We start from the raw sequence: 24390 nt of genomic DNA on the forward strand, positions 1-24390 counted from the left end.
AGATTGATTAAGTCTGATGCCTTGGTTCCGGGTGCAGCCAGTGTTCATGGTCCTGTTACAGTAGAGGGAAATGAGGGTTTTGGGAGGTTGCATAGACGAGGGCACATGCCTTCAAAGTTTAAAGATTATGTTTTGTATTAGTGCTGTTTTTCTTGTGTTTTAGTTGTTAGTGTAAATGCAAGGTATATTGCTTTTCTTTCCTAGTTCATTCATCTTGTCTTCTGGGGGCTTGTTTTCTTTTGTTGTTGGTAAAGGGGATGTGTTGTAATCTGCTTGTATTTCTGTGTTCTGTGCTATGTCAGTGGTTGTCCTGGTGACAGAATGTGAGTCTGATGGTTCCATGACAGACTGGCATTCTGACTCAGGAGACACTGGAGTGCGGACCTGTTGGCAAGTCCTGTCGGTGGTTGGAGATAATAAAGCTTTCTTATGGACTGCTGCTTTCCTTGGATTTATTAATCACCTTTAAGTACTGTACATCACAGTGGGGGATGGCAAAACTAACATTTTGGAAAGAGAGACTGTCTTCTCATTGTCTTATCCAGGAGGGGGTGAGGAGCCCTACCCCACCCTGGAAGAGACCAAGATGATACTAGAATACTGCATGCCCACCCCTGTGCCCACCCTGGTGGATCCTGTCCCCCCTCCTGTGATGGCTCCCCCCCCCGTGATGGCTCCTGTCCCCCCATGTGGTGGCTCCTGTCCCCCCGCCTGTGATGGCTCCTGTCCCCCCTGTGGTGGATCCTGTCTCCGCGCTGGGTGGCTTCTGTCCCAGTCCTGGAATGGCTCCTGCAGCAAGGGTGAAGTTCTTGATGGGCCTCTTCTCAAAAAGGCTCAGCTCAAAATTAATATGAAAAGGTGGGCGAGTGAGTAAGTTAAGGGATGGGTGGATGGCTGGATGAATTCGTGAAAGGGTGAATGGATGACTGAACGATTGAATAGATGGATAATGAGAGAGGCTGGATGGATGGATTGAGTGAGTGGAAGGATGGATGAGAGAAAAGGTAACTAGCTGGATGTATGGGTGGAAGGGTAGCTGGATGGGTAAAAGGGTGGATGGATGAGTGAAAGGATGGATGAGTGAAAAGGTGGCTCATGAGTGAGTGGGTGGATGGATGAGTGAAATGGTGGATGGATTAATGAATTGATAAGTGCAAGGGTGAATTGATGGACGGATGAGTGAAAGAGTGGATGTAAGGATGGATGACTGAGTGAAAGGGAGGGTAGATGGACAAAAGGATGAATAGATGAGTGAAGGAGTGAAAGGATAAATGGATGAGAGAAAGGATGGATGAGTGATAGGGTCAATGGATGGATTCATGAGTGGATGAGTAGATGGATGGGTGGGTGGATGGAAGGAAGGATGGCTAAGTGAAAGGGTCGATGGAGAGAGAAAGGGAGGATGGATGGCTGACTGAAAGGGTGGATGGGTGGAAGGATGAGTGACTGGATGGATGAATGGATGAGTAAGTGAAAGGATGGCTGGATGGGTGAAAGGGTAAATGGCTGGATGGATGAGTGAATGGATGGATGGGTAGAAGAGTGGATGGATGAGTGTACAGATGGATAGGGTGAAAGGGTGGATGGATGGATAATGGATAGATGAGTGACAAGATGTGTAATACAGTTAGCAGTCTAGTAGCTGGGGAGGGCGGAGCCAGAGGGTCGAGGGAAGAGGAGGAGTCCCAAGAGGATATGGCAGTTAGGGTAGGGACAGTGTCGATGGTGGATGTAAGAATAAAGCTCCCACTATATAGATATAAATCTAAGACGTGTCTGTGGTTCTTTTGTAGCGCAATGCTACAACTGGCGACGAGGGTGGGATGACCAAGCCCCACTGACCACAGAACCTTAGAGATCGTGCAGAGCCGATCGTGTTGAAGCGCGATTCACGCAAGAAGCGTGTGGCTTGGAGGACGCTGGTGAGTGAAGAAGTCGGGAGCCCACCCCGACCCTGTCTTGCGCCCAAGAGTGGAAAGAGGAGTGTCCCAGCACCGGAGACGCTGTCCCCGAAGGTCTGCCAGCGAGCGTCGTTGAGTGCGCTGAAGTGTGAGCTGGAAAGCTCTTTGGATGCCGGCAGACCTCACGCTTGATGCGTGAGTTTCAGCACGCCGTCGCGAGGAGAACCGCGGGAAGCTGCAGAAGAAGGCGGGAGCCCACCCCGACCTCACCTGAGCAGTCGCTGTAAGGGAGAAGCAGGACCTGAGGTGTGCCACCTGTCAAAGCTGCCCGCTGGTGAGTCCAGAATGAAGAGGACTGAATGAGCCACTAGAGAAAGCCTCGTGTGTATGCAGTGACGGCGGCCATCTTGGAGTCAGGCAGGCCTTCAAGACAGACCCCTTGATTTTCGGAGAGCGGCCATTTTGAAGTCAGGCATACAGTAACCGAAACAAGCACTGGCAAGAACAAATAAACAAGCATTGGCGGAAAGGAAAATAAACAAGCATTGACGAGAGCAAGTAAGCAAGCATTGGCAAGTGCAAACAAACAAGCATTGGTAAGAAGAAATAAACAAGCATTGGCAAGAAGAAATAAACAAGCATTGGCACGTACAAGTAAACAAGCATTGATATGTGCGAATAAACAAGCATTGGCAAGAAGAAATAAACAAGCATTGTCGAGTGCAAGTAAACAAGCATTGGTGAGAACACATAAAGAAACAAGACCCATCGAGGGAGTGGAAAGAAGACAACGACGCAATGGCGACCTCACCACAGCAGAAGCCCCTGGTTGCGGGAGGATCACACCTACGAGCTCCGGAATGTCTGACCGTGACCACAGGAGGGATCATGGGCCCCAAGTGGCAGGAATGGTTAGAAGACTTCGAAGACTATATTGAGGGATCCAAGGTGACGGAAGACAAAGAGAAGTTAATTGCCCTCCGCAACCTCGCAGGCCGAGAAATAAGCAAAATAATAAAGGATCTTCCGCCTGCTGAAACAGGGACGTATGACAAAGTGCGTGAGGCACTGAACAAAAAATTCCTTCACAAAAGAAACGTAGATTATGAGCGCCATACATTCCATCAAGCACGCCAAGGAAAGGAGGAAGCGATGGGTGCATTCATCACCAGGCTGCGACGGCTGTCGAGATACTGAGAGTTCAAAACATTCTCGCCTGATGCTGCCATCAAATCGCAAATCATAACAGGTTGCCACTCAGAGACACTCCGGCGACGGTTACTGAGGAAACCCCATGAACTAGAAGAGATTGAAGAAATGACCCGCATATATGACCAAGCGGAGGAACACGCTGCCACCATTAAAACAGGTCACAACATCAGCCATGAGCAAGCGCACCGCGTTCAAGAACGCCCGAGTGGCAGAAGGAAATATTCGCCGGAGAACAACTGGAGGCATAGCACGTCGTCTCACCAACGGCGTCCGGATTATGGGAGAAGGGAGCTCAGGCGAAGAGATCGGAAGACAGAAAGGACTAAGCGATGTTATCGGTGTGGACGTGACTATCCCCATGTGGACACCTGTCCGGCCATGGGCCAACGGTGCAGGAAATGTGGGCGGTCCAATCACTTCGAAGCAATGTGTGGGGACTACCACCGAAACAAGCGTAGTGAACCGACAAGATCGTCCCGCTCAGACACCCGGAAACATCACATACGAGCTGTTCAAGGAGAGCTCGTGCGGTCCCCAGGCTCATCACATTCTAGCCGGGAATCACGCAGGTCATGTTGGGAACGCCGATCCCCATCTCGGGACTCGAGCTCATCATCCTCCCGAGATTCTACATACACAGTGGAATACTTGAACATGATTGCAGACCCCGATCAGCTAAAAAAATATCCGCGACTAGACATTAAAGTGGGGAATCACAACACTAAATTTGTCATGGATAGCGGTTGTTAGACGGACCGGGAGGGTCGGCCGAGGACAAGGGGAGAGGTCTCCGGGGAGAGCCGTCTCCAGCGATCGTACAGATAAATAACTTCCCCCCCACAGACAGACACCACACAAGGAGAAGATTTAGCGTTGTTTATAGGCAATTTCTTACGGTACGATGAAAGGTACAAGGAGGTCTGGACTCAGGGGTCCCCTCGATTCAAGTCTCTCAAGATGGGGAAAGGGGGTAGCGGGACAGTCTGGTTACCAGTCTGGTAGTTGAGGTGGTATGGTGGATAGCTCACAATCCTCGAGCTCGGTGTTCTAGCTGGGACGGGCCGCGGCAGCGCCAGCAGGTCCCGGTGAAGATGGTTGATACACGGTCCGCGGCAGCGCCAGCAGGTCCCGGAGAGATGGTCGATACACGGTCCGCGGCAGCGCCAGCAGGTCCCGGTGAAGATGGTCGTTACAACGGGCCGCGGCAGCGCCAGCAGGTCCCGACGAGGATGGATGTTGCAGAAGGCCGCGGCAGCGCCAGCAGGCAGGACGATAGTTCACAAGATAGGGCTACGGCAGCGCCAGTAGTCCGTCAAGGCTGAGTTCTCTCGGTGTCTCTCGACTCCAGGATACAACTGCCGTCCTGCTCCGGAGCTGCCCTAGTTATAGGTCTGGCGCCCTTTGATGTCCGGACCCTCGCACTTGGAGGTCGGAGGGTCCGGGATGAAGGTGTCCAGACACCCAGCAGGGGGTGGAGCCAGCGCCTGGGGGAGCTGGAGGCGATCGGCACCTGGCGGGGGAGAGCCCTTGACGCTTCGTTCTCCCATTGACCTGCCAAGTGGTCCGCTCACCTCCTGGGTGGATGGTGGTGCCGGGATGTCGGGGCCGGCCAGACCCAGGGTTAGGGTCGGGTGGAGGCCACGCGGCCTCGTGGCGCAGGGCCCAAGATGGCGGCTTGATCCGGCCGGGGGAGCCGGTGGTGGCTCGGTCCCGTGATACATGGAGGTCCGGGGGCAGGAGTTCCGTCGGGAGACGGGGTGCGGGTGATTCGTGTGGGTCACGCCTGGCGGGCCGGGGCTTAGGCCCTGTCATGCGGGGAGGGAGCAAGCCCTTCGTGTGGCCTGTCCAACATGCGTCCCCCCCAGCTGAAGGCGGGGAGAGTCACCCATCTTCCTGGGGACTCTCCTCGTCGAGGCGGAAAAAGCGTGACAGGCCATCTGCGTTGGCGTGGTCTTGGCCCGGTCGATGTTCCACGGTGAAGTCCATTCCCTGCAGGGAGATGGACCAGCGCAATAGTTTTGGGTTCTCCCCCCGCATCTGCATCAGCCACTGCAGGGGTCGATGGTCGGTTTGTACCCGGAAGTGGGTACCGAAGAGATAGGGCCGGAGCTTTTTGAGGGCCCACACCACTGCGAAGGCCTCCCTCTCGATTGTGCTCCAGCGCTGTTCTCGGGCCAGGAGACGTCTGCTGATGAAGGCCACCGGCTGGTCATGGCCCTCGGGGTTCAGTTGGGAAAGAACCGCTCCGATGCCGTGGTCGGAGGCGTCTGTCTGTACAATGAATTCCCGACTGTAATCGGGGCCTGGAGCACAGGGGCGGTGCACAGGGCGGCCTTCAGCTTTTCGAAGGCCGCTTGACAGTCGGTGGTCCAGTTAATCCGCTTCGGCTGGTTTTTGGACGTGAGACCCGTGAGGGGCCCCACAATGCTGCCGTAGTCCCTCACGAACCGCCGGTAGTAGCCGGTGAGTCCCAAGAAGGCTCGGACCTCGGTCTGGGTGACAGGGGGCTGCCAGGACTGGATGGCAGCAATTTTAGGTTGCAGCGGGGCCACCAGCCCGCTTCCCACCTGGTGCCCGAGGTAGGTCACGGACCCTTGACCAATTTGGCATTTGCCGGCCTTAATCGTGAGGCCGGCCCGCTGGAGGGCCTGCAGGACCTCTTGGAGGTGGAGGAGGTGGTCGGACCAGTGGCGGCTGTACACAGCGATATCGTCCAGGTAGGCGGCGCTGAACTCCTCGAGCCCCGCCAAGACCTGGTTCACTAGACGTTGAAAAGTAGCGGGGGCATTCTTCATGCCGAAGGGCATGACCTTGAAGTGGTAGTGGCCATCGGGGGTAGAGAAGGCAGACCGTTCCTGAGCCCGGGGTGTGAGACCGATCTGCCAGTAGCCCGCTGTTAGGTCGAAGATGCTGAGATAGCGGGCGGCCCCCAGCCGGTCGATCAATTCATCTGCTCGGGGGATAGGATGAGCGTCGGTCCGGGTGACAGCGTTCAAGCCCCGGTAGTCGACGCAGAATCTCAGTTCAGGCGTGGTGCCGGGGGCAGCGGCTTTGGGGACCAGTACAACTGGGCTGGCCCAGGGGCTGTCCGAGGGCTCGATGACCCCGATCGTGAGCATTTTGGCCACTTCCTCTTGGATGCAGGCCCGTACCCGATCTGGCACGCGGTAGGCCCGGTGTCGGATAGGGGGACTGTCCCCGGTGTCCACGTCGTGCAAGCACCAAGGGGTGATCCCGGGGGTGAGGGAGAACAGTGTAGCGAACCGCAGTAGGAGGTCCCGGCAGCCCTGGCGTTGCTCTGGGGTGAGGGCATCGGAGAGCCGGACCCCGTCCACGGAACCGTCGTTCTCCTGAGTCTTCAGGAGATCCGGGAGGGGTTCGGAGTCCTCCTCCGCCCCACTGTCCGTAGCCATCAGGAGGCTGAGTTCTGAGCGCACAAAGTGTGGTTTGAGTCTGTTGGTGTGGAGGACCCGAAGGGGGTTCCGGGGGGTCCCCATGTCGATGAGGTAAGTGACGGGGCTTTTGCGCTCGACCACTTTGAAGGGCCCCGTCCACTTATCTTGCAAGGCACATGGTCCGGTGGGGGACATCACCCACACTTGTTGACCAGGTTCGAACTCGACGGAGGAGGCATTGTGATCGTACCATTTTTTCATGTCCTCCTGACTGGCCTCGAGGTTCGCTTTTGCCATCTCCCTGAAGCGTCGGGTCTGATTGCGGAGGGCCAGGAGGTACTTGAAGACGTCTGGAGGGGTCTTTAGGGGGGCCATCTCCCAACCTTCTTTGACTAGGCTGAGGGGCCCTCGCATGGGGTGCCCGTACAGGAGTTCGAAAGGGCTAAAGCCGAGGGACTTCTGGGGAACTTCTCGATAGGCGAAGAGGAGGCACGGGAGTAGTACATCCCACTGGCGACGGAGGGGCTCTTCCAATCCCCCAATCATCCCCTTGAGGGTGCAGTTGAATCGCTCCACTAGTCCGTTCCCTTGGGGGTGATAGGGGGTCGTGAATCGGTAGGTGACCCCGCACTGTTGCCAGAGGGACTTCATATATTTCGAGATAAAGTTCGTGCCTCGGTCGCTGACGACTTCTCGGGGGAAGCCCACTCGGGAGAAGATCCCCATTAGGGCCCGGCCAACCACCGGAGCTGTTACAGTTCGTAGGGGCACCGCCTCGGGGTAGCGGGTGGCGTGGTCCACCAGTACCAGGATGAACCTATGTCCTTGTGCCGTGCGGGGGTCCAGGGGCCCCACAATGTCTATTCCTACCCTCTCGAACGGGGTGGTGACCACTGGGAAGGGTTGCAGAGGGGCTTTCAGCTTACGGCCGCACTTCCCACTGGCTTGGCACGTGGGGCAGGACCGGCAGTGGTTAAGGACGTCGTTCCGCATCTTCGGCCAGAAAAAGTGAGTCACTAGGCGACTGTAGGTTTTGTCCTGGCCCAGGTGTCCAGCCAGGGGGACATCGTGGGCCAGAGTTAGTAGGAAGTCTCTGAAGCGGAGAGGCACCACCAGCACTCGACTGGCCCCTAGTTCTGCGATTCTTTGTTCGCTGTATAGCAGGTCGTTATCCCAATAGACCCAATGAGTTCCGGTGGAGTCCCCTGCGCTCTGGGCGCTGGCTTGCTGGCGGAGTCCCTCGAGGGAGGGGCAGGTCTTTTGCTCCTGGCGGAACTGCTCTTGGGTGGGCCCCCCTTCTTGACGCCACTGAGCCAGGCCGGGATGGTCCTGGGGTTGCGCGACCCCTTCGGCCGTTGGTTCTGGGGGGTTGGTCTCGTCGTGGTCCTCTACTGGGGCGACCGGGGGCGGAGGTGCTGGCCATTCTGGATCTTCTGATCGGGGGACGGCACGGGCGGCCATGGACCGGGTGGTTACGCAGGCCCAGTCCGGGAGGCCCAGCATCCCCAGGTGCTCTCTTCTTTCGACGGTGGCCCACGGGGAACTCTCAAGGTCATTCCCCAGGAGGCAGTCCACGGGTGCATCATCCCGGACCGTCACCTTCAACAGGCCGGAGACCCCTCCCCATTCGAAGGGGACGCAGGCCATTTGACACAGACTTTCGGAATTGTCGGCTGAGCGGACGGGGCAGAGAATGTTCGGCAGGATCTGCTCGGGCTTCACCAGGTGACAGCGGACGGCCATCATACTGGCGCCTGTGTCACGTAAGGCCTCGGCCCGACGTCCATTAATGGTCACCCACTGGCCATATTTCCGGGTGTTGGCGGGTAGGGGAGCCCGCGGAACCATGTCTTTTCCCCCTAGGCACGCTAGAACCATGGCGGCCGGTTCCCACTCTTGCTGGGCCGGCTCATATTCTTCCTGTTCCTCTGATAGTCGTTCTTCCCCCAGGGCGGCGGCCGCTACCTGGCGGGGCTTTGGTGTTTGGTTCTGCGGGCAGCTCGGGTCATTGGCGTAGTGGCCGACTCGCTGGCATCGGTGGCACGTGACGTTGGCTCGGAACCCCGGGCGCATCGGGGGGTTGCCCCGGCCGGCCGGGGGCGGGGTGCTGGCCACGGGTGTTGCCGGGATGGTGTCTCTCCCTCGCCCCTGGCCTCCTCCTCCTCCCCGGGGACGGTGCTGGCCTTGGTTGTTTCGGTTTTGCTCGTGCGGTCCTCTCCGGCCCACTCGGGTGCTTTCCCATCGGTCAGCTTCGGCGGCGAGTTGCCGGGGGTCAGTCAATTTACTGTCGAGGAGGTGCTGCCTGAGCTCGACGAAACAGTTGTTCGACAGGTGCTCCCATACCATAAGGTTAAAGAGTTGCTCGTAGGTCGTTACATGGCTCCCCTTGATCCAACCCTCGAAGGCTCGGCTGAAATAGTTGACGTACTCCACCCAAGTTGTACCCGGGATCCGGGTGCAGTCTCTGAACCTCTGGCGGTACATCTCGGGCGTGAGGCCGTAGCGGGTGAGGAGGGCAGCCTTCATGTGGTCGTAGGACGACATCTGGTGATCTGGGAGCTGCAATAGGGCATCGCGGCCTTCGTTGACAAACCTCCCCCATAGTCCGGCTCCCCAATCACTCCGGTCGATCCGGTGGGAGGTCATGGCGATCTCGTAGGCTTTGAACCACTGTTGTATGTCGTCCTCTCGGACATATTCTCGGACAACATCCTTGGGGATGTGGACTTTTCTCTCGGTTGCTCCCGGGGTGTGCGGTCGCTCAGGCACCCCCGGTTCTTTATTCTGTTTCCGGAGTTCTATTTCCGCCAGTTTGCGCTCGTGTTCGAGTGTTATTCTTTTTTCCTCGAGCTCTCTCTGTCTCTGTTTTTCTTCTCGCTCTTCTCGGAGCCGCAGATGTTCTAGATTTAGTTTCTGCTCGGCTAACTTTAGTTCACCGTCCATCTTGAGTCGTGCCATTTCCAACTCATGTAATCTGGTTCTTTCTCTTTCTTGGATCTCCTCCTGCGAGAGGCCCGTTCCCCGCTCCTCGGGAGCCGTGGCGTTCCCCTCTGGTGCGACACTGTTTTGGTCGGGGGATCCGGCGACCCCAGTTTCCGCCCACGACTCAAGGGCGCGCTTTAAATCGTCTTTGGTACTCAGGCCGGTGGTAGCAATGCCTAGTTCCATGCAGAATTGTTTAAGTTCGCGGTGGCTATATTCTTCCAACTTATCCATTTGGAACTTTTCAGTGGAACCGCTATCTTTGGCTGACATCGTGGTTTTGTCGTGGGGTGAGCTACTCTCTGTACGATTACGCGTTGATTCGGATCGCGCCGCTGGCCACCAATGTTAGACGGACCGGGAGGGTCGGCCGAGGACAAGGGGAGAGGTCTCCGGGGAGAGCCGTCTCCAGCGATCGTACAGATAAATAACTTCCCCCCCACAGACAGACACCACACAAGGAGAAGATTTAGCGTTGTTTATAGGCAATTTCTTACGGTACGATGAAAGGTACAAGGAGGTCTGGACTCAGGGGTCCCCTCGATTCAAGTCTCTCAAGATGGGGAAAGGGGGTAGCGGGACAGTCTGGTTACCAGTCTGGTAGTTGAGGTGGTATGGTGGATAGCTCACAATCCTCGAGCTCGGTGTTCTAGCTGGGACGGCCCGCGGCAGCGCCAGCAGGTCCCGGTGAAGATGGTTGATACACGGTCCGCGGCAGCACCAGCAGGTCCCGGAGAGATGGTCGATACACGGTCCGCGGCAGCGCCAGCAGGTCCCGGTGAAGATGGTCGTTACAACGGGCCGCGGCAGCAGGTCCCGACGAGGATGGATGTTGCAGAAGGCCGCGGCAGCGCCAGCAGGCAGGACGATAGTTCACAAGATAGGGCTACGGCAGCGCCAGTAGTCCGTCAAGGCTGAGTTCTCTCGGTGTCTCTCAACTCCAGGATACAACTGCCGTCCTGCTCCGGAGCTGCCCTAGTTATAGGTCTGGCGCCCTTTGATGTCCGGACCCTCGCACTTGGAGGTCGGAGGGTCCGGGATGAAGGTGTCCAGACACCCAGCAGGGGGTGGAGCCAGCGCCTGGGGGAGCTGGAGGCGATCGGCACCTGGCGGGGGAGAGCCCTTGACGCTTCGTTCTCCCATTGACCTGCCAAGTGGTCCGCTCACCTCCTGGGTGGATGGTGGTGCCGGGATGTCGGGGCCGGCCAGGCCCAGGGTTAGGGTCGGGTGGAGGCCACGCGGCCTCGTGGCGCAGGGCCCAAGATGGCGGCTTGATCCGGCCGGGGGAGCCGGTGGTGGCTCGGTCCCGTGATACATGGAGGTCCGGGCGCAGGAGTTCCGTCGGGAGACGGGGTGCGGGCGATTCGTGTGGGTCACGCCTGGCGGGCCGGGGCTTAGGCCCTGTCATGCGGGGAGGGAGCAAGCCCTTCGTGTGGCCTGTCCAACAGCGGTGCTTCGCTGAACTACATTCCAGTTACATAGCATGACAAAATGGTCCCAAAACCTCCACTGACTTTTGCACCGGTCCGCGTTTTCACGTGGATGTCCAACAAACCGCTTCCCTGTCTAGGCAAATTCCACACAACGCTCACGCATGGTAACATCACCATACAGGCGGTCATACATGTCATCAAAGGGCCTGAAGCCGACTGCCTTCTCAGCCTCCCCACGGTGGAGCGGCTTCGCCTGGTGGAAATTCTATTCAAAATCAACAAGACACAGGACTACGTCACCAAGTTTCCCGAACTCTTTCATGGTCTAGGCAAGCTGAGAGGTTGCCAAGTTCGGCTGCACATCAATGAACAGGTCAAGCCCGTTGCGCAGCACCCACGACGGGTTCCCTATCATCTTCAAAATGCGGTTGAAGAGGAACTTCAGGAACTGCTTTCAGCGGACATCATCGAGCGCACGGATGGCCCGACGCCGTGGGTATCGCCGGTGGTCATCGTACCGAAAAAAGGGACTCCCAACAAAGTGAGATTGTGCGTCGACATGCGTTTGCCTAATACCGCAATTGAAAAAGAGCGACACCCTGGACCACACCTGAGCGATATGATCGCTGCTCTGAATGGCGCAAGGGTGTTTTCAAAGTTGGACCTGAATAAAGGTTATCACCAGTTAGAACTGGACGTCAAGTCTCGCTACATCACCACGTTCGCTACACAGCTAGGACTGTTCCGGTACAAATGGCTGAGCTTTGGTGTCTCGTCTGCCGCGGAGATTTTCCAGGAAGCTATCCGCCAGATCATCCAACACATTCCAAACACGCTGAATTACAGCGACGACATCCTGGTCTATGGGTCTGATGTGAATGAGCATGACATCGCTCTTGATCGCGTTTGCCATGCCCTGCTGGATGCAAATTTGACGCTGAACAAAGAGAAATGTGAGTTCCACAAGGCCACTCTGAAGTTCTTCGGTCATATCTTCTCCGACGAGGGCATGAAGCCTGACCCGGATAAGATTGCGACGTTGAACAACTCCAACAGCCCGCAGGAAGTCAATGATTTGAGGTCTTTCTTAGGGATGGCCAGTTATTGTGCCCGCTACATCCGGGACTATGCGACTATCAGTCACCCTCTTCGGATTCTGACCAAGCTTGGTCAACCGTTTGACTGGACACCTGAGTGTGAGAGGGCGTTCACGGAGATAAAGCGTGCAGTGGAGTCGGCCGACAGCCTCTCCTATTTCAATCCACGACGGAAGACGGAGATCACTGTTGATGCCAGCCCTGTTGGATTGGGGGCCATCCTGGCCCAATATGATAATGACTCTGACCAGAGGCGGATCGTTGCATATGCCAGCCGCAGCCTGTCGGTTCCCGAGAAGAAGTACTCGCAGCCGGAGAAGGAAAGTCTTGCTGTAGTGTGGGCGTGCAAACATTTTCACGTGTTCATATATGGCAAGCACTTTACCTTGATCACGGGTCATCAGGCGCTGCTCACCATCTACGGCAATCCCAAATCCAAGATGCCTCCGAGAATTGAGAGATGGGGTCTCCGACTTCCAGAGTACACTTTCACAACTATTCATAAACCGGGGAAGGCGGAGAACCCGGCTGACTACATGTCCCGTCATCCTCAACCATCTTCAGAATCGAGCCCATCGATTGCCGAGGAATATATTCACTTCGTGGCTGCCCGAGCACTGCCACCCGCCATTCCCATGGATGTCATTCGGGAGGTCACCGCCCAGGACACCATCCGGCAAATAGTGGTACACCGGATCCGAACTAATAAATGGAGACATAACACGCAAGAAGAAGACACAGATTCGACAATCCGGAAAGAGATTAAGGCATTCTGGCACGTCTGTGATGAACTATCGGTCACCACGGAGGGAGTCATCTTAAGAGGCCAACGACTCGTCATCCCCAGTCAACTACGGCAGGGAGTCATCGACTTGGCCCATGAAGGCCATAGAGGAGTGGTGTCCACAAAGCGAGCTCTACGGGAACGCGTCTGGTTCCCCTTCCTGGATCAGATGGTAGAGTCCACGCTAAGGGACTGTCACCTCTGTCAGCTGACTAGCCAAAGCAATCCACCGGCACCGCTACAGATGACCACCTTACCCAGTGGAGTATGGCAAGAAATTGCCATGGACTTTTATGGGCCAATGCAGTCTGGCAAATACGTGGTTGCCATAATCGATGAATATTCGCGATTTCCCATAGCCCAAATCATATCATCTACTAGCGCCTCTTGCACTCTCAAAGTGCTAGACGAAGTATTTGCAACATGGGGTGTCCCCAGAGAAGTCAAAACGGACAATGGTCCCCCATTCAATGGACAGGAATTCAGTGCCTTTGCGAAGCACATGGACTTCAAACACCGAAAAGTCACGCCACTCTGGCCCCAAGCAAATGGCACCATTGAGAGATTTATGGCCACAATTAAAAAGACATTTCAGCAGGCGTCCGCTGAGAAGAAAGAACTACAGGCAGCCCTGACTGAAGTCCTCAGAGCGTACCGGACAACACCACACTCAACCACCGGACAATGCCCTGCCACCCTCATGCTAGGGCGACCAATGAGAAATCGCATCCCAACATGGGAGGGCGCCTTGCAAGCCGTATCACCAAATCTCATCCATCTGGAAATGGTAGTGACGGATAAGCACCACAAGGACAAAATGAAATCGTATGCTGACGCAAAGAGAAGAGCGAGGTCTCCGTCCTTGCATGAAGGGGATCACGTCTTCGTCAAACAAGAGCAGCGGAAAAAGACTGATTCCCGCTTCCGTGACGAGCCACTGGTAGTTACCCACCAGAAGGGCACTATGCTGACCGCGGAATCTGAGCAGCGCAGAATAACTAGAAATGTCTCCCATTTCAAGAGGTGTCCGCGAGACCCGAACGGACCAGGGATAGACACGACTCTCCTACCTGCAAGTGAAGAACATGACCCTATCGACGCTGGAGACCGAGATCAGCAAAGTGAGCCGGTGACGAGTGCGCTCACCGGGAACATGTCACTGCGGCCACGTCGTGAAATCCGGCCACCCAAGAGACTCATCGTGGAGATGGACTAGAGCACTGTTGCTCGGTTATTGTATGAAGAAAAGGGGAGATGTAATAGAGTTAGCAGTCTAGTAGCTGGGGAGGGCGGAGCCAGAGGGTCGAGGGAAGAGGAGGAGTCCCAAGAGGATATGGCAGTTAGGGTAGGGACAGTGTCGATGTTGGATGTAAGAATAAAGCTCCCACTATATAGATATTAATCTACGACGTGTCTGTGGTTCTTTTGTAGCGCGCTGCTACAAGATGGATGAAGGGATGGATGAGTGAAATGATAGATGGAAGGATACATGATGGATAGGTTGCAAATGGTTGAATATGTTTGGATATGGCTGGGTTTACTTATATACTATTGCGCGACCTCCTCTGATGTGTCTGTAAAACTTATTGTCCTGAAGTTTTGACCTCCTGTCCTGAATTTGTGTCCTGAATTTTGACCCTTTGTCCTGAATTTTTACACTCACCGTCCTGAATTTGCACCAATGCCAGTTGGTCACCCTACCCACCTTAGTGGACAGGATGTGGTATACGAATTATTACTTCCCAACTTTGAAGATGGGGAACCGAGTGTGGGGTTCAAATCCTGTGATTCTGGACAATAATCTCTCTGTGCCTAAAAATGAATCTGTCCATTTGTAATGCAAGTGGGGCGCGTATAAAGCTCTCTGATACCTTTATGTCCAGATCACTTTATTATAAAACTGCAAATAATTGGCTCCAGCCCCCATGCGCGGACAGTGTTTTTTCTCTGAGCATGCGTAATTAAAGTATCCCTTTTCCGCGCCTGCGCACTATTCCCGTCTCCGTCCCATCTATGCTGTCTGTGCTGTTTCGCCTCCTTCTCGCCGCTCACAGGTCATAGTTTACGCTTTAAAAATGACAAAGAACGGACAAGAGGAATGAGTGACAGGAAACCAGAACAAGTGAGTGATAGTGTGCGTAGTGACTCTCAGTGTTGTAGGGAGGAGGGTCTCCCTATAAATATTAGTGTCCTTTCTGTGTTGACAATACCGACCCTGAGCTGGGGCAGATTGAAGGCCGACCCTGAGCTGAGTCTGGAAAGGCCAAGAGGTCAATTCAGCCTATATTCGCTCTGTTTGTAAAGAGCAGTTTGGGATATTTTGGAAGGAATTTAATTTTGTATTCACCGTAATTTACGGATTTGTTTGAAAGGGGGGAAAATACTGAATTTACAAATGTCCAACTTTTATTACTGGCTTTGAAATGATAAAACTGGTCCTCCTGGTTAACTCATTGGTCAGGTGGCAATCATGTACGCAATACTGCATACAGGAGCATGATTCGCCCAGGATTATAAAAATGGCTCTACTATAGTTTGTTTACTGTGTTATATAATTAGATACATTAACCTCAACCCAGCAAATAAAGAAGACATGTTATTTTACTGATTTGGACAACTCATGAGAGAAACCTATTTAGCTCCGGGTACCAAATGCTTTGGTGTAACAAGAACCCTTTAAGGCCTTGGCTTTAGCTTTTTAATTCATTGATTTCAGTTGTGCGTTTGTTTCAGAGACTCAACTAGACCCAAATTTCGTGGGGGGAAAGGGGAGGGGGCTAATAATTTTGGGAGGGGGGGGGGGCTAATTCTTCCAGCAATAGGCAGAGTGGAGATGCAGGGGCTCAAGAAGGGGTAAAAAAAACAACAAAGCCTCGTTAGCGAGTAAATGGTCTTAAAGACCTGTGAAGTACTCGGTGCGGCTGTGTCCTTGCCCGGGATGCTGTCTCAGCCCGGGCTGACACACACGAAGGGGGGGGCTGAAGAATTGTGAGCCCAATTGTATGAGTCAACTGGACTAGAACTGACATTTTTTGTTGCATTTTTGTGCTGACAGTTTTGACCAGGAAACTACACTGTACCAATAACAAGGACTCCTTTGGTAACCCTGTACTAGTGCCCAATTGATAGCTGCTACAGAGAGACTAGCTTTGTATCTGGATCTCCTCCTAAACATATTTCTGTTGAAGCCAAGAATGAGGATCAAGAGAAAATGAGTTTAAGGTTGGAGGACATGATCTTGAGGGGGTGGGGTGGAGACATGACTGTTCTGTTGCTCATTGCATGCATGGCATCGCGGGTGTTATTGATCACAAGGCACTAGACAACTTGTTTGAGACAGCAATGTCTGGCTTACGAAAATGCTGCAAATAAAAAATGAACTAAATTGTCCTTTTTGGTGTTTCAGGACATGCCTATTGATGCATTGGCCATCTCTGGTATAACCGCTTTGAATCCCAATGACTCCATATCTTTTGAATGTTTCACATCATGACATAAATGAATATGTTTGAAAATATTTTCTCTTGTTCAGCTGATCATAAGGTTCTCTGTAGTCCTATATTTGATCTAAAACAAGTCTCTGAAAATGGTCTTCACTTGCAGTGGCACTGACTGATCTGCCTGCCTGCTGTATATATCATGCGTTCTCCAATGGCAACCCTCAACAAAAACAAAATTCTTATGGAGCACCTATTATTGGTTGAGTATTATCATCATCAGCTTGTAGGTCAATCAATCAATCAATCAATCGCATTTATAAAGCGCGCTACTCACCCATCAAGGGTCTCAAGGCGCTGGGAGGGGGGGGGGTGGGGGGGGGGGGGTCAGTGCTCGAAGAGCCAGGTCTTGAGCTGCCTTCTGAAGGAGAGGTGGTCAGGTATGGCGCGAAGGTGGCTGGGCAGAGAGTTCCAGGTCTTCCTCCGGCGGTGGCTTTGCGGATGCGGGGTACGGCTGCCAGGGCCTGTCCGGTGGAGCGCAGAGTGCGCGGGGGAGTGTAGAAGGAGACGCGGTTGTTGATGAGTTTGGGTCCGAGGTTGTGAAGGGCTTTGTGTGCGTGGGTGAGTAGTCGGAAGGTGATCCGCTTGTTGACGGGTAGCCAATGGAGTTTTTTCAGGTGTCCGGAGATGTGGTGGTGGCGAGGGATGTCCAGGATGAGTCTTGCGGCAGCGTTCTGGATCCGTTGGAGTTTCCTCTGCAGCTTGGTGGTGATGCCGGCGTACAGGGTGTTCCCGTAGTCCAAGCGGCTGGTGACGAGGGCGTGGGTGACGGTCTTCCTGGTGTCGGTGGGGATCCAGCGGAAGATCTTGCGGAGCATGCGGAGGGTGTTGAAACATGCCGAGGTCACCGAGTTCACCTGTCTGGTCATGGTGAGGGAAGAGTCCAGGATGAAGCCGAGGTTGCGCGCGTGGTCGGTGGGTTGGGAAGTGCTGCCTAGGGCGGGGGGCCACCAGGAGTCATCCCATGCGGTGGGAGTGGGGCCGAGGATGAGGACCTCCGTTTTGTCTGTGTTCAGTTTCAGACGGCTGTCTGTCATCCAGTTCGCCACTTCCTTCATTCCTTCATGTAGTCTGGTCCTAGCTGATGTGGGGTTGTTAGTGAGGGATAAGATGAGCTGGGTGTCGTCAGCGTATGATATAAGGTCGAGTCCGTGTTTGCGTGCGATGTTCGCCAGGGGGGTCATGTAGACGTTGAAGAGAGTGGGGCTGAGGGAGGATCCTTGAGGTACGCCGCAGATGATCTCCGTGGCTGTGGATCTGAAGGGTGGAAGGCGGACTCTCTGAGTCCTTCCGGAGAGGAAGGAGACGATCCATTCCAGGGCCTTGCTTCTGATGCCGGCGTTGCTGAGGCGGCGTATCAGGGTGCGGTGGCAGACCGTGTCGAAGGCTGCAGAGAGGTCCAGGAGTATGAGGGCCACGGTCTCTCCCTTGTCGGTCAGGCCTCTGATGTCGTCCGTTGCTGCTATCAGGGCGGTTTCGGTGCTTTGCTAAGGCAAGCCCGTCTGCGCCCGTCCGCGCCTGGACTGCGCCCAGCACCCGAACCTCTGGCCCCCGCGCCCCCCGCCTGACCTACGACTCCGCCTTCCTCGCCAACCTCAACCCCGGCCGCACGCCGGGCTGCTACTGCGTCACCCCGAAACGCACCCACGGACCCTTCACCTGCAGCAACTGCCGCTTCACCTGCCTCCGAACCCACTCCGCTCCCGCCAAGAACTACTCCCTCGGAAACAACCTCCACTGCATCCTGGTCAACACCCGATCCATCCACAGGCACGCCATCGAACTGTGGAACCTCATCAACTCTACGAACCCGGACATCGCCTCGCAGCGGCCGCCATATAAGGGGTAGCCGGGGAGGCGGGGACAGCTGGGAGGCGGGAGGAGGGCGGGTAGGGGGGAAAAAGAGCGGGAAAAGCGGCGAAGGGTCTCGGGGAGGCGAGGAGGCCCGAAAAAGCGGAAAAGTACCTAGAAGGGGTACAAAAGCCGGAAAAGCGAGAAAAAACGACAAAAAGCGGCGGAAGGCCGGGGGTGACGGCGGGGGCACGAGGGGCAGCAGGCACTCAGGGATACAAAAAGCAAGGGGAGCGCGATCACAACGGGGAAAGCAGGCACTCAGGGATACAGAAGGCAAGGGGAGCGCGATCACACGGGGAAAGCAGGCACTCTGGGATACAAAAAAGCAAAAGGGGACGCGATCATACACGGGAAAAAGGCAGACACTCTGGGGGACAGTCGGCACAACAACAGAGCAGAAGGCAGGCACAGAGGATCTGGTGGCGCCGCGAGGGCAGGGGAGCGACCTACCCTGGGGTCAAAGGTCGCTACCACTGCCTCGCAGCGGCCGCCATATAAGGGGTAGCCGGGGAGGCGGGGACAGCTGGGAGGCGGGAGGAGGGCGGGTAGGGGGGGAAAAGCGGGAAAAGCGGCGAAGGGCCTCGGGGAGGCGAGGAGGCCCGAAAAAGCGGAAAAGTACCTAGAAGGGGTACAAAAGCCGGAAAAGCGAGAAAAAATGACAAAAAGTGGCGGAAGGCCGGGGGGGGGGGCGGCGGGGGCACGAGGGGCAGCAGGCACTCAGGGATACAAAAAGCAAGGGGAGCGCGATCACAACGGGGAAAGCAGGCACTCAGGGATACAGAAGGCAAGGGGAGCGCGATCACACGGGGAAAGCAGGCACTCTGGGATACAAAAAAGCAAAAGGGGACGCGATCATACACAGGGGAAAAAGGCAGACACTCTGGTGGACAGTCGGCACAACAACAGAGCAGAAGGCAGGCACAGAGGATCTGGTGGCGCCGTGAGGGCAGGGGAGCGACCTACCCTGGGGTCAAATGTCGCTCTTCCTCGATATTTGATTGAAAACAGCTGTAAGTTAATTGGCTATTGCCTTGGGGCTTGCTTTGTATTAGACAATGACAAGCCCAAGTTAGTGTGAAATATATGGACCATCAGATGTCTACTGTCATTCTGGGTAGGAGCTATTTCAAATAGCTCAATCGTTTAAGTCCTATTTTGGAGGCCCAACTCAAGGCCTGACATAAGTTTCTTACCTTCAAGGTGCTTGTCCCCTGCCCAATTCATTGCAGAGCTCGAGAAAACAGAACATGTTCATGACAGCAAGTCAGGCACAGCTTGCTGAGCATGCGCAGAAGAGACACCAGTAACACTGTAGCATTCAGGGCTGCCAGAGATCACACTTCGTCAAAAGGACATCAGTAACATTGTAACCTTCTGAGTTGCCAGAGATCACACATTGTGAAAGGGAGATCAGTAACTCTATCTTTCAGGGCTGCCTGAGATCACACATCATGAAAGGAACATCAGTAACACTGTGACATTCTGAATTTGCCATTAATATTCTGATCTGTCAGAGATCACACATCGTCAAAGGGACATCAGTTACACAGTAACATTCTGAGCTGTCAGAGATCACACATCGTCAAAGGGACATCAGTAACACAGTAACATTCTGAGCTGCCAGAGATCACACATCGTGAAATGGACATCACTACCATAGTAACATTTTGAGCTGCTGGAGATCACACATCATGTAAAGGGCGAGCAGCAACACTGTAATATTCTGAGTTGCCAGAGATCACACTTATGAAACGGACATCACTACAAAGGACCTCTGGTTAAATTGGGAGATGTTCCAGAAGACAATTTTAATCCACATAAATCCCTAATTTTTCCTAATATGCTCTGCTAACAAACTGTGTTGAGCCCACCCACTTACACTAGGAGCTATGGGTGAGAGTTTGATGATGAAGCATGTCATAGGTGGTACCTGTGGGTGAGGATCCTACAAAAATATCTAAGATATGCCAGGATCCCACTAATGATCCTACATAGTAGAGGGATCCCAGCCGAGAAGGTTAACTCTCCTTGATTGTAGCGATTTGAGTCTACCAGACAGACATACTGTGAACTCGCAGTGGGCGTCAGCCAGCCCATTCCTTACGGTTGGATGGCATTGGCATGCTTTTCTCTTTATATTCTGACACTTTTCTTATTAAAAAACAAAAAAAAAAAATCTGTTCAGAGTTTCCTGAGTGAAAAACATTTGAAAAAGAAACCATGACCTTCATGCAGATTGAAACCTTTAAAGTTAATGTATAGTTTTGAAATACCATACGGTATTTGTTTGCTTTTCCTCCAAGATTTTGTTTTTTGCTGTTACCTTTTTAAGCAATATTTTGCAGCAACAAACATTGTAAAAGACAACAACTCTGCACTTGTAAAGAGGAGACCTACTGACTTTGCCTGTTAACACTGTAATGAGCAGGGGATGCCGGTCATCCAGCTGTGGCTTGCCATCTTTGAATGTGTGGGAGGTAAATAAGTGACCCTAAATGCTTCATGCAACTTTTAAAAAGGGAAATTAAAGGAGTTTTCCACCACGAACATTTTCAAAACGCTGGGCCAAATAGCGAATCTATAAGCCTAATTTCTTCATAAATATCCTAAGACCCAGAGGCCCTGAAGGGTCACTAATTAGATATTCCAATGTTTTCAGGCTGTGCCTTACGCAAACCAGTGATTTTTTGGGGGGTTCATCCTCCCAAAGAAAGCTTTGAAATAATTGTGGTAAAGCAGTGCCTTTCATCACAATTTCTTCAACACTGGCAGCAGAGCCTACAGCAGAGTGTGGTGTATGTCATGGGAATGGTTTACTTCATACTACCATGAAAGTAGAGCAACAAATTACTTGTGCATATGTGCACAAATTATTATCCAAACCTGCACTACTAATGATTCTACTGCAGTCTGTGATAGGTGTGGGCATGAAGGTTCCCAAACCCATTAGCGCTGAAAGGCCGTATTAATGCCTATAACACACTATACAGTTCAACGTAACTTAACAAAACCACCAAATCTCCAGGGTATTTACACAGTTACATTATCAAATACAAATGTGGAACATCACTGCAAAAAATAAGTAATGAGGTGTACAAGTATCCAGAAAGTAGAGCAACGTAGGCGAGTCAAAATATCTTTGAGTTTAGTTGTTATTGTGAATGTTTCAATCGAGTTATAGCACAACAGCCTCATAGTGCCTGATTTAATTGTATAAAACGGCAAAAACAGAAAAACAAAAACAGTTTTCAGTAGCTTGAAGCTGATAATGTACAGAATGTGGTCTGGGTACTAATTAGATATAGATGTTGCTTAACTGGTAGCTCTGTGCATCATTCTCCTGTAACTTGATTTAAATGCAAGGATTCTGGTGACATGATAAACCAGAAAACATTTCATAAAATATATTCATCATGCAGAACTGGTAGCAATTCTTTGTCCGTGTACTACATTAGTGTCAAAATACCCAAAGAATTTAACTTTCAGGCACGCGTTTCCATCTTGGGTCTGACGAGGAGCTGTGGCAAATAATATTAAACTAACAAGTCATAATAGAAGCATTTTCTACCTATTGCCCACTATTTTTTCCATACTGATTAAATAGATAAAAGTTATTTTAGGGAGTAACCTTTCTTCGAGTATGGAGTTGCCATTAAGCACTGCATGCTGTTTCCTCACTAGATACCTTGATTTGGAGGTTCCAAGGTAGGGGTGACAAGCTCCACTAGTCATCTTGTTTCTGCACTACAATACAGTGCAAGAAAGTTGGTGGTAGTGGTGACCGTCATGAACTTCAGACAGAAAAGCAGAGGCTCAAAAATCTCCTTGATGAAATTAAGCTGAAGGTCATTGGCTCAAGGAACCAGCACTGCAGTCAAGACGAGAATGAGGTCCACAAGACTAGAGCTAGCTCGAGCGACGACCTATAACTGCATTGTGAACAAGGATCTGCATTGTGGGCTATTCTTTAATCACTTTCCTATAGAACGAGGTACGTGGCCGGGGTGTCCCCTCTCTCCACTCTTTTTCCGCCCTTACCATTGAACTAATGGCAGAGTGGTTAGAAGCGGTGCACAGTTAATGTGGTTCTGCTAGCCTGATTTGTCAGAAGATACAATATCCCTCTACGTGAATGACATGATACTAGGAGACTGGATGTTCAGGGATAGCAAAGGCCCAGCGTTGCACCTTGAACTGAACACCGCAGAACAACATGGTACTTTACACATACTATAGAGATGCCTCCCTCACCCCCTCCCCCATTTGTCCCTCAAATGACTCCTGTTCCCTTGCTGTCTAGTGTGAAGCACTGAAGTACAATAACTGGCTGGGGAAAGAGACAAATGTGACTTTTCTGTGGTATGGGACACAGTTGCGTCCGGTCACAAGATTGGTAAGCTTTAAATCCTGGGATCTCATTAGGGTGTCTCCGTAGTGAGCTGTGGTATAATGACCTTATAAAATCTGTTAAGTAACTCGCACAGATGTACAACTTTCACTGACCCCAGTTTTTCAGATACCTCCGGCTCTGCCACACACACTCTGCGCATAAAGAGGTTCTGAAGAATGTCCCGAGTTTAACTGTCTGGAGGGCAAATTAGTGCTTGAACGCTTGGGATGCGAGGACATTTCTAGACTGTATAGGTCCTTACTCCTTACCCTCACATGTGGGGAAGACGAGGGCAGTTTGGGAGCAAAACCTAGGTGAGCTGGATGACAAGGATTGTTATGTTATGTTAGTCGGTATTTATAAAGCGCACGGCTACTCCACAGAGTGTCCCGGCACTAAGCATAACACCGACATCACAGAGCAGAATACATCACCACGAGAGCTACAGTCTGACAAGCCAGGTTTTTAGTTGTCTCCTAAAAGTGAGGAGATCCTGGACCTGCTTTAGTTAGAGGGGCAGGTCATTCCAAAGTCGTGAAGGCACTGCCTGAAAAGATCTGCCTCTTATCCGCAACAGCCATATCTTCGGGGTCTTTTTTTTTTTTTTTTTTAAAAGTTTTTATTGAACAATAATTCGATTACAAGCACGGGCCTACAACCACCAGGGCCGGCCGCTAAGTACAGAATGAAATATACATTTATCAAAGCTGCAGTCGGTTCCCGGGGGTCGGCCCCGTAGTGAGTCCGGATAGTTCTAGAGGCACAGGAGACTTAGATCCAAAAAACACAGAAAACTAAAAGAAAAACAAAAGGCGAGGCATAAAGACAAACGGCGCAGGTCAGGCTTCCTCCGGGGAACTCCAGGTCAGACCATTAAGCAGCACACGAAAGGAAGGAGTACCGGGAGGCTGGGGACGGGGGGGGGGGCCAAGGGAACTGAACGTCCATATGTAGTCATTCCGAAAGGTGCCAGGAACCGTCAAGGGTCAGGGGGACATGGCGATATCGGTGTCCACCAGGGGGGGCGTACAGATACCCCCGCGATATGCGTTCCATTGACCCCAGATTCTGCCCCATGTCCCCGGCCTACCACGGGCAACATACACAGTCTTCTCCCTGAACATACACCAGTCCATATTCTCCTTCCATACTGACACGGTGGGCGGCCGCTGGGCACCCCAAAGCTGCGCTATATCTCTCTTGGCAATCATATTCCCCAGGGCCGCCCACCGAGTCTGAGCCGCGCTATAATCATTGGGCTCCCACACATTCAGGACACAGCGACGCACCTCCGGCAGCAGCACAACCCCAGTGACCTGTCCCATAACCGTATGTACCCGGCACCAGTAGTCCGCCACCTCGCGGCACTCCCACAGGATATGGAGAAAGGTGGCACTGAGCCCACAACCCCGCTTACAGAGCCCATCGTCGGAATATCCCATCGAGACCAAGCGAGGACCTGTCACATACACCCGGTGAAGAATCTTAAGCTGTACCAACCGGAGACGGGCTGGAATGGCGACCTCTTTGGGGGACGACAGTGCAGACTGCCAGTCCTCGTCGTCCAATTCCACCCCATCCCCCGTCCAAGCCTCCCGAAGGCGCACCAAGAGGTCAGCCCGATGATTAATCAGTTTCTTATAAATTAAAGAAATAGTGCTGTCCGGGACATGTCCGTCAAGTATGCGGTCCTCGAGGGGCGAGGAAACCGGGATCGTGGTCCCCTCTCCAAAGACCGAGAGCAGGGCGTGTCGAACCTGGGCATAGCGGAAGAACTCCCTGTCCGTAAGCTCATATTCGGCCTGAAGAGCCGCGAAAGTCTTAACCGCGCCCTTATGCCACAGG

General features: G+C 53.1%; 1 protein-coding gene across 1 annotated transcript in view; it reads left to right on the plus strand.

Moving 5' to 3' along the window:
- LOC146799967 (uncharacterized) overlaps window positions 1–24390 on the plus strand; it is a 347905-nt gene that overhangs the window by 271734 nt on the left and 51781 nt on the right. The gene's annotated exons all lie outside the window — the stretch shown is intronic.

The sequence above is a fragment of the Triturus cristatus genome, chromosome 8 (assembly GCF_964204655.1).
Source record: "Triturus cristatus chromosome 8, aTriCri1.1, whole genome shotgun sequence".
In the NCBI taxonomy this organism is placed as follows: domain Eukaryota; kingdom Metazoa; phylum Chordata; class Amphibia; order Caudata; family Salamandridae; genus Triturus; species Triturus cristatus.